The following is a 14,490-nucleotide window of genomic DNA, read 5'->3' on the forward strand; positions in this document are numbered from 1 at the left end:
CAAAATATTGTATGATCTATTCATCCATGATTGAGAAGAGTGAGAAAGATTAACTTCAATCCCAATTTTATCAATTGAATTCTTTTAATCATTTACTTTGTTTTCCTTTAATTTTCATGCAAATTTATTCTTACAATTCCAATATCTTCTCAATTAATTTTTTGCACATCGTTCAATATTTAGTTAATGTTATACATTAAAATTTTAAAAGAACTATTCCTTGTGGGTTCGATATTAATCTTTTGAAGACAAATTATTACTTATGACTTGATACACTTGTCGAATTAGGTCAACAAAAACTCTATAAATAAAATTGATTATATGGATGAAGGAGATGGAATAAAATAGATGATATTGAAAAAAGACAAAAAAAAAGAGTTAGACTTAGAGTAGTTATCTATTTTCGGTTTTTTAGTTTCTTTGTTTTGACTTTTCCAATTCCTATGAAAGTTCTTCCCTTTTTTTTGTCTCTTTGTTCTTCATTTCTTTTTTGTTTTATCTTCTTCATTTTAGTATTTCACATTTTAAATTGATTTCAATTTTTTGCATTTGGGTTAATTGCGAAAGTGAATCATCATGTATAACGATTGTCTATGCAATGTTTCTTTGTTCAACTTTATAAAGTTTCATTGTCGATTGAAGTATTTATCTAAAGAATGTACAAAATGGTTAGCTTGTATGTTCTTTGTTAACAAGGATTCCAAATTTGGGTCTTGTGAATTGAAGTGAAGAACATTAAGCATGATTCATGTTTTCAGTTTTCTTCAACCCAAAATCAGATTTTATTTTCGTACTTCATTTTAAGTTTTTTGCACTTTAATTTTCCAACACTTAATTTCTTGCAATTTAAATTTTCAGCAATTTGGTTTTTATGCACTTACTTTTCAATAACTTTAATTGTTCAAAACTTTAATTTTCTACAATTTACATTTTTAACACTTTACCTTTGAAGAAATTTATGTTTTTTGTCATTTACATTTTTTTGCAATTTATGTTATTGTTCATCTTCAATTTCCGTTATACGGTCTCTTAGGCGATTGCTCTCAGATTGTTTGATAGTTAAGTGAATGTTTACATAGGACATGTTAGACGTTCTAGTTCATGATTGCATGCTAGATTTTTTAGCATGATTGTTTAAAATTTTTCTGCATAATTCATTCTACATAAAACTACATTAGACAATCTGATTTGCGATTGCATGTTAGACGATCTATTGTAGTTACGTTTTTCATGCTTAAATTTTTTTGTATAGACTTCACTACTTTGCATTTATACAATTCTTTTTACATGTCTTGTTTCAATTCCACTTTTCCCCCTTTAGTTTGTATACAAAAAGATTTCACACAACTAATTCTGATTGTTACACGTATCTCTTTGGAGATTCGATCTAAGTTAGCCCTATATTATATTAGGAGGAACTTAGTTTTATTTTGATAATTAGATGCAAGTAAACAAGATTTATTAATGTTTTGTGAGTCTAATGGCATACACCATAATTTCTTTTCACCAAGAACACCACAACAAAATGGGGTTGACAAAAGAAAGAATAAAAATCTCCAAGAGATGGCAAGAATCATGCTCTATGAGAAATGTTGATATAAATAAGGATGAGGAAGAACCTGTTGAAGATAAAGAAAAATAGAAAAAAGAAATAAACTCAAGAAGCATGACAAGAAAGAATAAAGAAAAAGAGATAAACGGGAGAGGAGACTCCAAGCCATGGAGGAGAAAATTAGAAGACATGTACATTTGTAGTTTCTTAGTTTTTAGATAAACTTGAGAGAAGCTAGAACTCCATGCTTTGAACATGAAAGGCATTAGAAAAATGCTTGAAAGTGAGAAGTGTCTATGGGAGCTTCTAAACTACCACAAGTCACTTTTAAGTGAATAAGGGGTAGTTTAACTCTTCCACTTTTTCAAATGTAATCACTTCTCTCCCTATATTTAAGGATCTACCTATGTACACTCTCCAATTTCAAGGGATTATCATGTACTAATCATGTTTAGGAGAGTTAATTGTTGATTAGTAAAGTTAACTGATTTTTGTTGTCTCTTCAACTCCTAGGCCAAGCTTCCTTTCTATAAAAGGAACACTCTTCCATTTGTAAACTCACCCTTGAATATTGGATTAAATTCTCTTTGTGACTTCATATTTGAAAGTCTTAAGAGTTCTTTTCTCTTTTTATCTTAAGAAACTTTTCAGAGTGACAAATGTCCATGCACTTATCCTTTTATTCTTCATTGAAGGTGGTGTGTTTTTCTTCATTGTCTAGTCTTAATCCATTTTTGCTTTCATTTCTTTACTTGCTCTTGTTTTTACTTTGAAACTAATGTAAATCGAAATGGGTTTCTCCATGGAAACACATGATGCTTAAAAAATCATGAAGTTTCTTTTCTCCACATTTCCTTGAGTTTATCAAGATCTATTCTAAGGTTTACATGAAGTGGTCATCCAAGATAGAATCAACCCATTATAAGGGGGTGTTATCACATTTCAAGTAAGTGTTCTTCGAGAATGAGTATAAAACTCATTTTTATTTGGATGTGATTATTGGTTCTTTCTTATGTTCTTGATTTGGCCAAATGCTCTTTTTGAATACATTACTTTATTAATCAAGTTATTGTATCCATATCTTGTTATTAATACTCAATTTTTTCTATGTAAATAAAATTTGTTTCTAAAAAAAATAAAAAAGAAAAGCAGTTGAAAATAAAATAAATGAAAGTGAAAAAAATTTAAAAAATAAAATAAAAAATAAAGTAAGAACACTACAAGAAAAACATGATGTTTCGTGGGCCAAAAACCAACGAAAATAGGCAAAAACTGACACATAAGCGTCGGATTTACGTGGGTCAACAATCCCACAAAAAAAACTATAGAAGCAAATGAACATAATCGTCTGCCAGCGAAACATTGAATGGGCCAAGCCGACGAAAAACGGACAAAACTTTTGTCGTCCAGGCCGGCATAAAAAGGACGCAATTGTGGTGGCTTATGCGTGGGCCAAACTGACGCAGATTTATAAAATCGCCTATGTGTCGGTTTTGCCGACGAACTGGAAAATAAATAAAAAATGACATCAGACTTTGTGTGGGCCTAACCCATGCAAAAGCCTACACATACATTAATACATTAATTAATATAAAAAAATAAGAACTTGCGTGGGCTTGACCGATGCCTAAATGGCAGCAAAAAAATCATTTTGTTTAGCCATTTTACCCGATAAGACAACAAATACCAACCAAATCAAATTCAGAATTCAACATAACAAATTGCTATCATTCACACCACATTCACAATACAAAAATCATTCAAATAGTTAAACAAAGTCATTCAAATAATTTGATCCATCCAAATATTCAGAGTGGATATGAATACTTAAAAAAAAACTTAAAATTAAAATTGTACTTTACAATTTAACTAAATGTAATCAAACTTAAAATGTTGGATAATTCAATCACATAAAAGAATGTAAATGAAAATATAAAATGGATCTCACTGTGAAAACCTGTAAAAAAATACAAACAATATAAATAAATAAATGTAAATAGCTAAAATACTTAGTACATAATAAAAATGTGAATTAATTAAACTCATAGTCTGGGATGCACTTTAAGGGACATGTTGGTAATTATGCTCTAGATCATACTCGTGGTCGAATTGAGTAGTGCTAGTGGAAGCATTTTTGTCACGTTCCATTGAGATAAAAGCTTTTCCTTTATAACCTTCATTTTATCCTCCAAGTGTGCATACTTTTGACCCCATATACTAAGTTCAGCACGAAGCATTTGATTTTCAATCACATGATCAAATTGTGAAGTGCTGGAAATAAAGGGTTGAGTGAGGGAAGAGAATCCTTGGCGGAAGTTAGCAACCAACTCTGTCGTACCATACACTCGATCTCTAGCCTTTCCTCCGGCAGCTTCCTTCCAAGTTTGAAGCTTTGTTGCAGATCAAGTCGATGGACATCATTGCTAGAGTCCTGAGAACTATTTACTTGAAGGGCCCTCAAGCGCTCATGATAGTTTTCCTACATAGGTAATTATGAGATGAAAATGTTAGGAAATTAAAATATAAATATAAAAAACCTAGTAGAATAACTTACATAAGTTTCACAAGCACGTGTATCAACCCAATCACCCTTCTTGTTTGTGTGGGTGGCCATAAATAGTTCATCAGGTTCTGGAGGACGACCATATTGACGTTCCTAATAATGTTGTACAATTAGAAGTAGTATAGGTTGCAAATGTAAAATGAATTTCATGTAAGGCAGTGATAAGTATTTGTATGTGATTTTTGACTTGTGGAGTGCAGTGCTCCACCACGAGTTGAATCCCTATTGACTTTATTCTGAGTTGATTTATCTTTGAACTGTTGTGAATCCCAATAGTTCAGAAGCTCAGTCCATGCCTACTCGCCTATCCAAGTAGGTCAGACACCCTTTGCCTTAACTTTGGTTAACATGTCACAAAGTCGTTTTTTGACTTTAGACTCATAAACCTTTTTAATATGTCAATCATCCTTAGGTTCCCAAGTGTCTCTACTCTATTAAAAACAAGAAAATAGTTTGTTTCAGTTTTCCCATTTTGGTTGATTTATATGAAATTGTAATTAAAAATTAAAATTACCTGAAAGTCATTCCACCATTTCAGTTTGTCCTCCACAGGCATGGCATCATAATAATGATATGGACCTCTAAATTGAGACCGAATGCAATGTCCAATGGTGTCAATAGCAAAATGATTTGGCGTCCAACTACAATACAAAAAAATCAAATTACAGACATTGTAATATAAAGATAAAATTAAATATAAATTTAGGATGACATACCCTCTACCAAGAAGTCAAATGATAACCCTACCAGTAGGGTCACACTAGACCTCCTTAGGGGGGAGGGTCGTGCTCTAAAGCAGCAGCAACACCATGCTCAACATGGTTAAAGAGGCCTTGCACAAACTCAGTCGTAGTCGGGACAGAGGGAGAAGATGTGGTGTGGACAATGGGATAAGGAGTGGTCTGCACAAATGTATCAGGGGTGGGCTGCAGAAATGTACCAGGGGTGGACTATAGAAATGTACAAGGGGTAGGCTGGAGTGGAAAACTCCAAGTCTGGTGGAGTGGTGCAGGGACACTCTGATGGTAAGTCAGAATAGAGAATGATGGCCCTGGTAGTATTGGAATACTAGGAGGGTGTGAAGATGATGAAATATGTGTGTGATGAGGTGATATAGTGGGGTGTGGATAAGCATACCGAAATTCTCCATGCCTAGAGGATGAGGGGGTGGAGGAAGACGGGCTAAAAGACGGTGTCGAGGAATGAGATGAAATATATGGACTACCAGGATCAGACGATGGTAAAATACCAAAATAAGGGATGCTTCCTAAGTCTATAGCTAGTTGTTTGTGCATCAATGTAGAAACTCTACATCTCGGCTGTCCACGCCTAACAATCTTACCATCCTTCCCTCTAGTCTTAACCATTTTTCCTGAAAAATTATTTGTTCATAATATTAGTATAATTATATAATGATAATATGTTTGTTTATAGTTTATTAAAAATAATATACGTTAGTAATCATTGTTATCAAAATCATCTTAATAGTCATTACCTACGTGATGTTAAATAATCTTGGTTTAAAAGCTCAATCTTCTTTGGATAATAAAATTGGTTTGTTTTTTTTAAGAAATTTTGGACCCAACACTTATTTTAACCTAAAAGCCAAAACTCAAAAAGCCACTCATGAAACACATGAATCACCTTTTCTCCTCACCGACTGCACGTAACACAAAAAAAAATCACTCACTCTCTCATGCACTCTGCATGCTTTCTCTTTACACACACATCACGCCACTCTCACTCACTCTCACTCACACATATATTCATTCATCTCCACACTCACTCAAAGATTTCCATTCATCACTCCTCACTCACTCACGTAGCATGCACACTCTTCTTCTCCTTCACCCTCATTCCAACTCCTTCACTCTAGAGATTATTTTTCTTCTTTATGTCTATCTTGGGCTCACTTTAGAAAATGGTGAGTGTTCTCTCTTTTATTTTTTCTCTTACTTTCTTTTGCACCCAAGCTCCAAATTGGCCAATTTTTATGGGTTTTTTTTTATGTGCCAATTTTTTTTATGCAAGTGGCCACCAATTTGTGGCTCACGTAGCATGCTAGTACAAGTGGGCCCCCTCTTATATGTCAATCTTATACATGTGGGGTCCACATTGTTTTATGATATTTTCTAAAACCGTTTCTTTTTGCACCTCCAATATTTTCTAGAATCCCATATTTTTTAAAATACTAAAAATACTTTTTTATTTTATTGATATTTTTATTTTGGAATGGGTGATATTTCTAGATTCTATAATCTAGAGTGCATTTTTTTTTAAGAAAAAAAAAATTGGATTATAGAATCCAAATTTTACAATCTGATATGTGTAAATAGAAAAAATACATTTTGGATTGGAGAATCCAAAAGGTATTTGCAGATCTATAAATACTTTTCGAATTCTACAATCTATAATATATTTTTTTAAGAATAAAAAGATTTTTTTGCCTTGCCTATGGAGTGTCAGGATAGTCTATGGAGGTGTAGGAAGAAACATACCTTTAATACAAAACAATAGGGCAAATTCTTCCTGCACCATATCAATTTCAACATGCACCCAATCTGCTATTGAAAATGATAAAAATATACCTACAAAATAATGAAAATAACCTTGAATAAAATGAGGGTCTGAATAAAAAATTACTTTTTGACTCTTTTCAGGAAATATTTTGGATTTAGATTTTTGGAACATATTTTTGAATTCTAAAAATTCTTATCTGGAATGTATTTTCAGATTTTGTGTTCCAGATTTTTTTCCGGAATGTATTTTTTACTTTTGAATAATATTTATTAAATTATGAATTTTCAAATCCAAAATAAAGAGTAATATTGGAAATTTGAAAAGATGATAGGGTAGAGGTTAAAATTGATATGGTGCGTGAAGAAGTTTTCAAACATGAAGAAGTTTTCAAACAATAATAGTTGTGTTTAAGTGGCCCAATTTCATTTTTTTACCCATTTTATTACTAGACTTTCTCTTTTATAGTTTTTTTTTTTGTTATGCACTAATGATAAGATGTGTCTAAAATTGTTTTTATTGGAATCCTTTGAATTATAGTAGATATTTTTAATTGATTGATTTTTCTCAACATGTTAAAAACACTTAAACTTTTCTACTGTTTTGATTTTGTTTTTATTTTTCTATATTGTTTTGTGAAGATAAACTATGTTTTCAAAATATTATTTCTTTTTCAAAAGTTTTATTTGTCTATTTTGTTTTGGGAAGATAACTATGTTTTCAAAATATTATTTCTTTTGAAAAGTTTTGTTTATTCTCATTTATCTATTTTGTTTTGTAAACATAAACTATGTTTTCAAACTATTCTTTCTTTTTAAATTTTTTGTTATTAAAGTTTTTGTTTTTCTGTTTACACTAAAAGAAAAGTTGTAATTAGCTGCCAAAAAAAGTGAGGGCCAAGTAAGGGACATTATTAATGTCCCCAAATCCTACATAATTGAGACACAAAATTAAATATTAATTATAGTGTGGACAAAGAGGTTTTAAACGGACACTAAAATCATAAATAAAAATAGTTGTGTCCCCTAGAGTCCCCACTAATTCATTAGCAACCTTTGAATTAGTGTCAACTTAATGGGACACTAAATTCACTCTAAGTATCATTTAGTGTCTCCCTTTTACTTTTTGTGTGGGTTTTTTGGGGAGGCTAATATTATTATTTCTTGTAGTGTTAGAAAAATCATCTTGTTATTTCAAAAAAATCAATTTGTTAAGTGAAATCAACTTGTTATTTCGAGTTATCAACTTGTTGAATTTTAACTGTTTTCTATTTTCATATAAAAATTGTATTCAACAGTTAAACAATTTTATTTTTCACAAAATTCTTATAAAATAGTTTATCTGTAACTTCAAAAGGTTAATGAATTTTATTCAGAAAGAATAGAGAGCCTTTGTTCTGAAATCTCAGATAAACTCTTTTGTGTTCTTGTGTTGGTGAAGCATGTGCATGAGGTTTTATAGTAGTAGTGTTCTTTGATGTTTCTCATGTGTTTTCAATCCCTCTATACAATTTTTGTATTGTGTTGGGGAAACTTAGATAGGGATTCTATTTTCTACAACAAGTTGTATTTTTTTCTGTATTAAAGTTATTGTAGGGTTCAAGAACTTATTTCCTTATTTATGTTTTTTTAATCTTGTGTTTTTTAGTGAATTCTCAGCTAGTATGATTGAGGACTAGATGTAGCTCTTGTGGTAAGAGTGAACTAGTACAAAAGATTTGTGTGATTCTCTCTATTACTCTCTTTACAATTTTTTTTTTGTTGGGTCGTTTTCAGTATTTTAATTGGCTTAAAAAATATAAAACTGTTTTATTTCTTTTATTTTTACTTGTTGAACACTTTTATAATCTCTTGAAAGTAAGAATCAATTAATTGATATTACAAAGATTTTGAAACCAACTTCTATTTTTTGCCAAAATCTTTTAAAAACAATTTATCCCTCTCTCTTATTTTCGACCAAAAATTATAACAATTGACATCAAGAGCAAGGTTTTTAAGTGTTATTCAAGTTTCAATCCTATATGTTTTTTAAATGGCTGAAATCTACCTTGTGGTGAGGGTGCTTCCATAAACAAACCACTCTTATTTTGTGGTATTAATTACCAATTCTCGAAATTCATTATGATTTTTTGTGTGGAATCAATAGATAGAGGAATTTAGGATGCAATTGTAAATGAGCCTTATATATACCAAAACATGAGGTTAATAATAACAGTATTGAAAAACCATGGTTAAAATGGACTGAGACTGAGGGCAAGAAAACACAATATGATTGTGTTGTCAAAAAACATTATAACATATGCATTAAAAATGATGATCTTTCTGGATTTCTCAATGTTCTTTAGCTAAGAAAATGTGGGACATATTTGAAGTCACACATGAAGGGACAACGAATGTGAAAGAGTAAGGAAACATGCATTGATCGAAGAGTACGAGCTCTTCAAAATGTAAAAGAATGACACAATTGCAGATGTGCAAAAGAGATTTATAAACATTGTAAATAATCTCATAGGTCTCGGAAAAACCTTTGACAAGGAAGAATTGAACATCAAAGTTCTAAAAGGCTTGGACAAATCATGATAGCCAAAGGTGACTACGATTACTGAATCAAAGGACCTGACCACGTTGACTCAACTACTTTGTTTGGAAAATTGAGAGATTGGAAAATTGAGAGAGCATGGAATAGAAATGAACATATTGAATGAACAAGAAAGTGGAGAAAAGCAAGATAAAGGAATTGCTCTGAAACTTGTTGTTCAGAAAGCAACACACTGAAACATTAAACATTAAACTTGTTGACCAAGAAATTTGGTAAGCTTCTGAAAAAGAGGAACAAGGATAAGGTACAATCAACAAAGATGTTTAATTAAAAAAACAATTAGCTAATTTTAATTTCTCTAACTATACTTGTTTTGGGTGTGGAAAAGAAGGATATATCAAGATTAAATGTCCAAATGTTTTAAGCAAAAAAAAAAAAAAAGGTTTTGATAGGAAACAAGAGAAAAGAGGAAAGGCAAGGAGTGCAAGTTCTTTTTCATCTAAGACTTTTGAAAATTATAGTTAGATGCTTGATGCATTTAAAGAAACCCATGAGAAAGCTAATAAATTGACTCTTTCAAACAATAAACTAGAAGGTTGTGAAAATTGTGATCACTTCAAAACAAAGTTCACTACCTTATAAAAACAATCTAGAATCTTCACTTGGTTCTCATAATTGTGTTTTTGAAAAAGAGGGTTTGGGATATCATTCAAATATAAAAACCAAAATTAAACCTTTTATAAGCTTTTTTCAGAAAAAGTGAACCACAATCCACACCTTTAGTACTAACTTGGCACCCAAGCTAGGTTATTTACCCTAACTTGGCGCTAAATCTCTCTCCTAGGGTTTGGTTATTTAACTTAAACTATTCAGGGCCCAATAAAAGGTCCAAATAACATTCTACTGCCCAAAATAATTTCTAAACTACTTTGTAGAATTTTTACAAAGCTAAAAAGAAGAAAAAAATTTGTACAATCTCTTCATTAAGCCCCCATCCTCTTCAATCCTCTCAGCGAATGGTTTTAAGGTTGAATGATTTCCATCATCAAAGAGCTGAAGAAGGTTATTTTAGGAAGTTTCAGATTATAGTTTTTGTGGGCCCAATTTTTGTTAGAGCAACGAACCACCCATTTGTAAAGCTTAAAAAGTAAGATTAGTTGTAGAAGTAAACACACTTAGACAACTAGATACAACAATAAGTATTGTACATTTCAAGTTTTACAATAGTTAATTTTATCTCTTTTTAGTTCATTTCAATTTTTGTCTATTAGAGTTCTATTCAATTTCTTTGAGTTCTTCATCTTTTTGCGATTCTTCTTCTCTGTACTTTCTCTAATTCTTTACATTCTACAAATTTATCTTTGAAGTCAAATTGAATTCTAGAAGTGGGTAACAATGCAAAATCATGTTAGACGATGTTTTGTTTGAGTCTTTTTCTTCGTCAAAATCATTTTGGAATTTTGTTTTCAATTGAAAATACTTTTTCTTTGAACATAAATCAATTGGTTTTGATTCATTAACAAGGAATTCAGATTTGGATTATTTGCATTCGAAGTTGAAGATTATTTGATCATGGTTTTCATTTCCTGTTTTGCTTTTCTAGAATGAAATTCAATCTTATTTTTTAAAAATCCTTTCTATTCAAGTTCGTTTACAATTATGCACTTTACATTTCTAGTTTAGACACTTAATTCATTTCAGTTTCAGTTCAATTCAGTTGCACTTTACATTTCATGTCCTACTATGTTTTACATTTCCAACGTTTATATTTATGCACTTTCCGATTTCTGTCATTTACATTCTTACAATTTGCATTCCTGACATTTTCTTTCTCACAATCCACATTTATGTCAATTCTTATTACCATTAAATGCTCTCTTTTCTTTCTTAGTGAACTATTAGACAATTTAGTAGATAATTGTCGACTAAACGGTCTAAGATTTGTACTTAACATTTCTTTACACACATTTAATTTTACTTTACTTTTATTTTAGGAATAGACTATAGTATTCGTTTGCTTTACATTCATGCAACCATTTAATGAAGTTTTCTTTCAAGCGTTTAATTCATGTTTAATTCATACTCTATTACTAGTTTTTTACTACAATTGTAATTTCTTCCCATTAATTTTGGTTTTCAATATAGGTTTTAAGTTTACATTTCATCTTTGTATACACTTTCATTACTTTGCATTTTTTCACACTTTAATTGTTGGTAGATGGTCTATTAGATGATTGCCTATAGACAATATACTTTGCGCTCCATTGTACGTTTTTGTTTGTTTATAATTCATATCCCAATTCAAATTACCCCAATTGTGTGAAGAAAGAACATCAAACAATGAATCCAATCAACATGGTTTCTTTTGATTCTTCTTAGGTTGATCCTATATTACAATAGGGAAAAATTTAGTTTTTATGTTTGAAAACTAAACATGGTTGAACCAATTATCACTAACCTGGAATATATGGATATATCATAAGTCAACACACACACACATATATATATATATATATATATATATAAAAGAGGCATTGACATCACCTTCACCTAAAACCTTAAGACATTAGATTTTGAGTCTTCCTCTTTACACATTGTTCACCTCACTTATCTGGTTAGGTTCCTCGAGTGGACATACAAAGAAGAGTTGATACCTAATATGGGAGATACGGATCCTATAAGTTATAAATCATGAGACAACCCACATATAAGAAACCTTGATACTACCTCCAGCTAAAAGCCTTAGGACATTTTTTCTTCACATTGCTCATCTCACTCAACTTGACTCAATGTGAGACTCTTGACTTCATACTTGAATTTCTCAGAAAATTACATATCGTAAAATAGTAATGTATAGATTATGAAGCTGAACATTAGTAGAGTCTTAATCATTGATTTCCCTTTCAATCAACATTTTCCTCTTAACTGCGTTGTCCTCGTTCGTGGCACTACAATACAACAAAATACAACAAAGCTAAAGGATCCAATAACCAATTGACTATATCTTTGAGAGTGAGCAGCAAAAAAGGCAATGAATACCCAAAACAAGATGCAAAAAACAAAAAGCATTCACATGGAATTATTAACAGAAAAAAAAAGATTGAAAAAAAAAAGAAACAGAAGGAAAAACCCACGAGAAAACGAGGAAGCCTTGTTTCTTTGCCTCCTTTGACACAAACATGGTGATAAGAATAATTTCATCTTCTCCATTTTATTCCCTCACCCGTCGCTTTCCGTCATCCAAATTTATCCAATGAAAAATTTATTTCCAGATAAACAAAATTTATTTTAATAACATACATGCACCAAAAACTCCACAATTTTTATACTATTATTTATGAATAAAACATTGAAAGTTTGTTCATTTTATAATTAATATATAATTAATTTAAAAGTTAAATGGAATATTATTTCTAATTAGTTTACCATGCAAGCTTTTATATAGAAGCTATAAAGTTAGGTCATACTGTTTCTGACCCTATATAAGATCTTTTTACACGATTGTTTGTTATTGTTACTTGATTTTTTTATAGTAATTTAATTTAAAATATTTCAAGTTAAAGTAAAAAAACAATTACCAGAAGTTAGTGGCAGATGATATCTTTCACTATTTTATTATGGACACTTACAAATTACATATATTATTATTCATTTTCTAAATATTAATTTAACTAGATAAAAAATTATGAAAGAAAAAAATCATTAATTTAAAAATATCAAACATAGTTTTTCAATAAAAAGAATAATTAATTATTAAAAAATATAAATATTAATAATTAAATTAATAATTTTAAAAAAATCTTTTGAAGTTGTCACTTATTTAATTAATTTATTATTTAATTATTTTTCTTGTATGGAATTCTTTTTATTTTCTTAAGTTTATTAATACTAATAGTTATTTTAGAATTGATGGGATAAACGCACGCGGAAGCAACACACATAATCACAAATTAACTGCAGAAAATAAACAACACATGATTTAACGTGGTTCGGTCGCCAACTGCAACCTACATCCACACGAGCAACTATTAGGTTTTCATTCTATCCTGTTGCACACCAATTACAAGTAAAATGATCTCTTTAAATAGAGATTATAAAAGGGACACAATGATTAAGCCCACTCACTAAACATGGTGCCTAGTCAGTCCAACCCAATTGGTCATGACATCATACCCAACAATCTCCCACTTGAAGTCACAAAACAATGTTCACATGTGCTTCAACTGTGTACAGTGATTAAGCCCACTAACTAAACATGGTGTCTAGTCAACCCAACCCAATTGGTCTTGACTTCATACCCAACAATCTCCCACTTGAAGTCACGGAACAATGTTCACCTGCGCTTCAACTGTGTACATGTACTTCTGTAATCTGTCGACAGAACTCAATGTTCCACCTCTAGTTGCCACTGACGTTTTTAATCATTTTGAAGACTTCATTGAAACTCCCCTGAGTTTCAACACGTCAGTCACTGACCCGTTCTCTGTTCCTACCGGCTCCCACTTACAGGAATTGCCGGATCCTGGAACAACTTGAGAACAAACACTCTCCATATTCAACAAGAAATTTTCTGGAGAAGTTTCAACAGTTGGAATACTGGTTCTTCTAACCCACTATCGTCTAGGAACCTTAGCTGAAGCACGACCTGTGCTCCCACTGCCATAAGCACCTCTGACTGATTTACCTAAACCTTTCCTTGCTCGTTCATCCTGAATCTGACCTATGGCTCTAGGTTTCTCTCTTGTAAAGACAACCCTCTTCTGCCCACGAGATTCTGTGAATCAGACTTTGTTTATCTTCTGAACTGGGATGGTCACTCCCTCAGACGGTAATCCGACCATATACAACGAACCTCTCTTTCTTTCGCAGGCCATGACAAGATTTCCATTGACAACCTTTCACAGCTGATTTCCGAACTTCACTTCATGTCCCTGTTCGTCCAATTGCCTAACAGAAATCACACTTTTCGTTAAGCTTGGAACAACTCTGACATCCTTCAAAGTCCAGAAACCAATTGGTGTCTTCAACACTATGTCACCCATGCCCGTAACCTTAAGAGTTCTATTGTCCCCTAGTCTTACCTTTCCAAAGTCCCCAACAACTAGATTCTGCAATGCTTCACTGTTGTGGGTAGCATGAAAAGAAGCACCAGAATCCATGACCCAGGAATTCACACTGCTATTCGCGCAACAGACTAAGAGGTCCTCGTCCGCAGAATCTTCTGCAATGCTGACTTGTTTATCATTTGGGCATTGATTCCTAAAGTGCCCCACCTCCTTGCAGTTCCAACATGTTACACTTGAGCAATCCCGAGTCTTTG

This window comes from Phaseolus vulgaris, chromosome 3 (assembly GCF_000499845.2).
Source record: "Phaseolus vulgaris cultivar G19833 chromosome 3, P. vulgaris v2.0, whole genome shotgun sequence".
Classification (NCBI taxonomy): domain Eukaryota; kingdom Viridiplantae; phylum Streptophyta; class Magnoliopsida; order Fabales; family Fabaceae; genus Phaseolus; species Phaseolus vulgaris.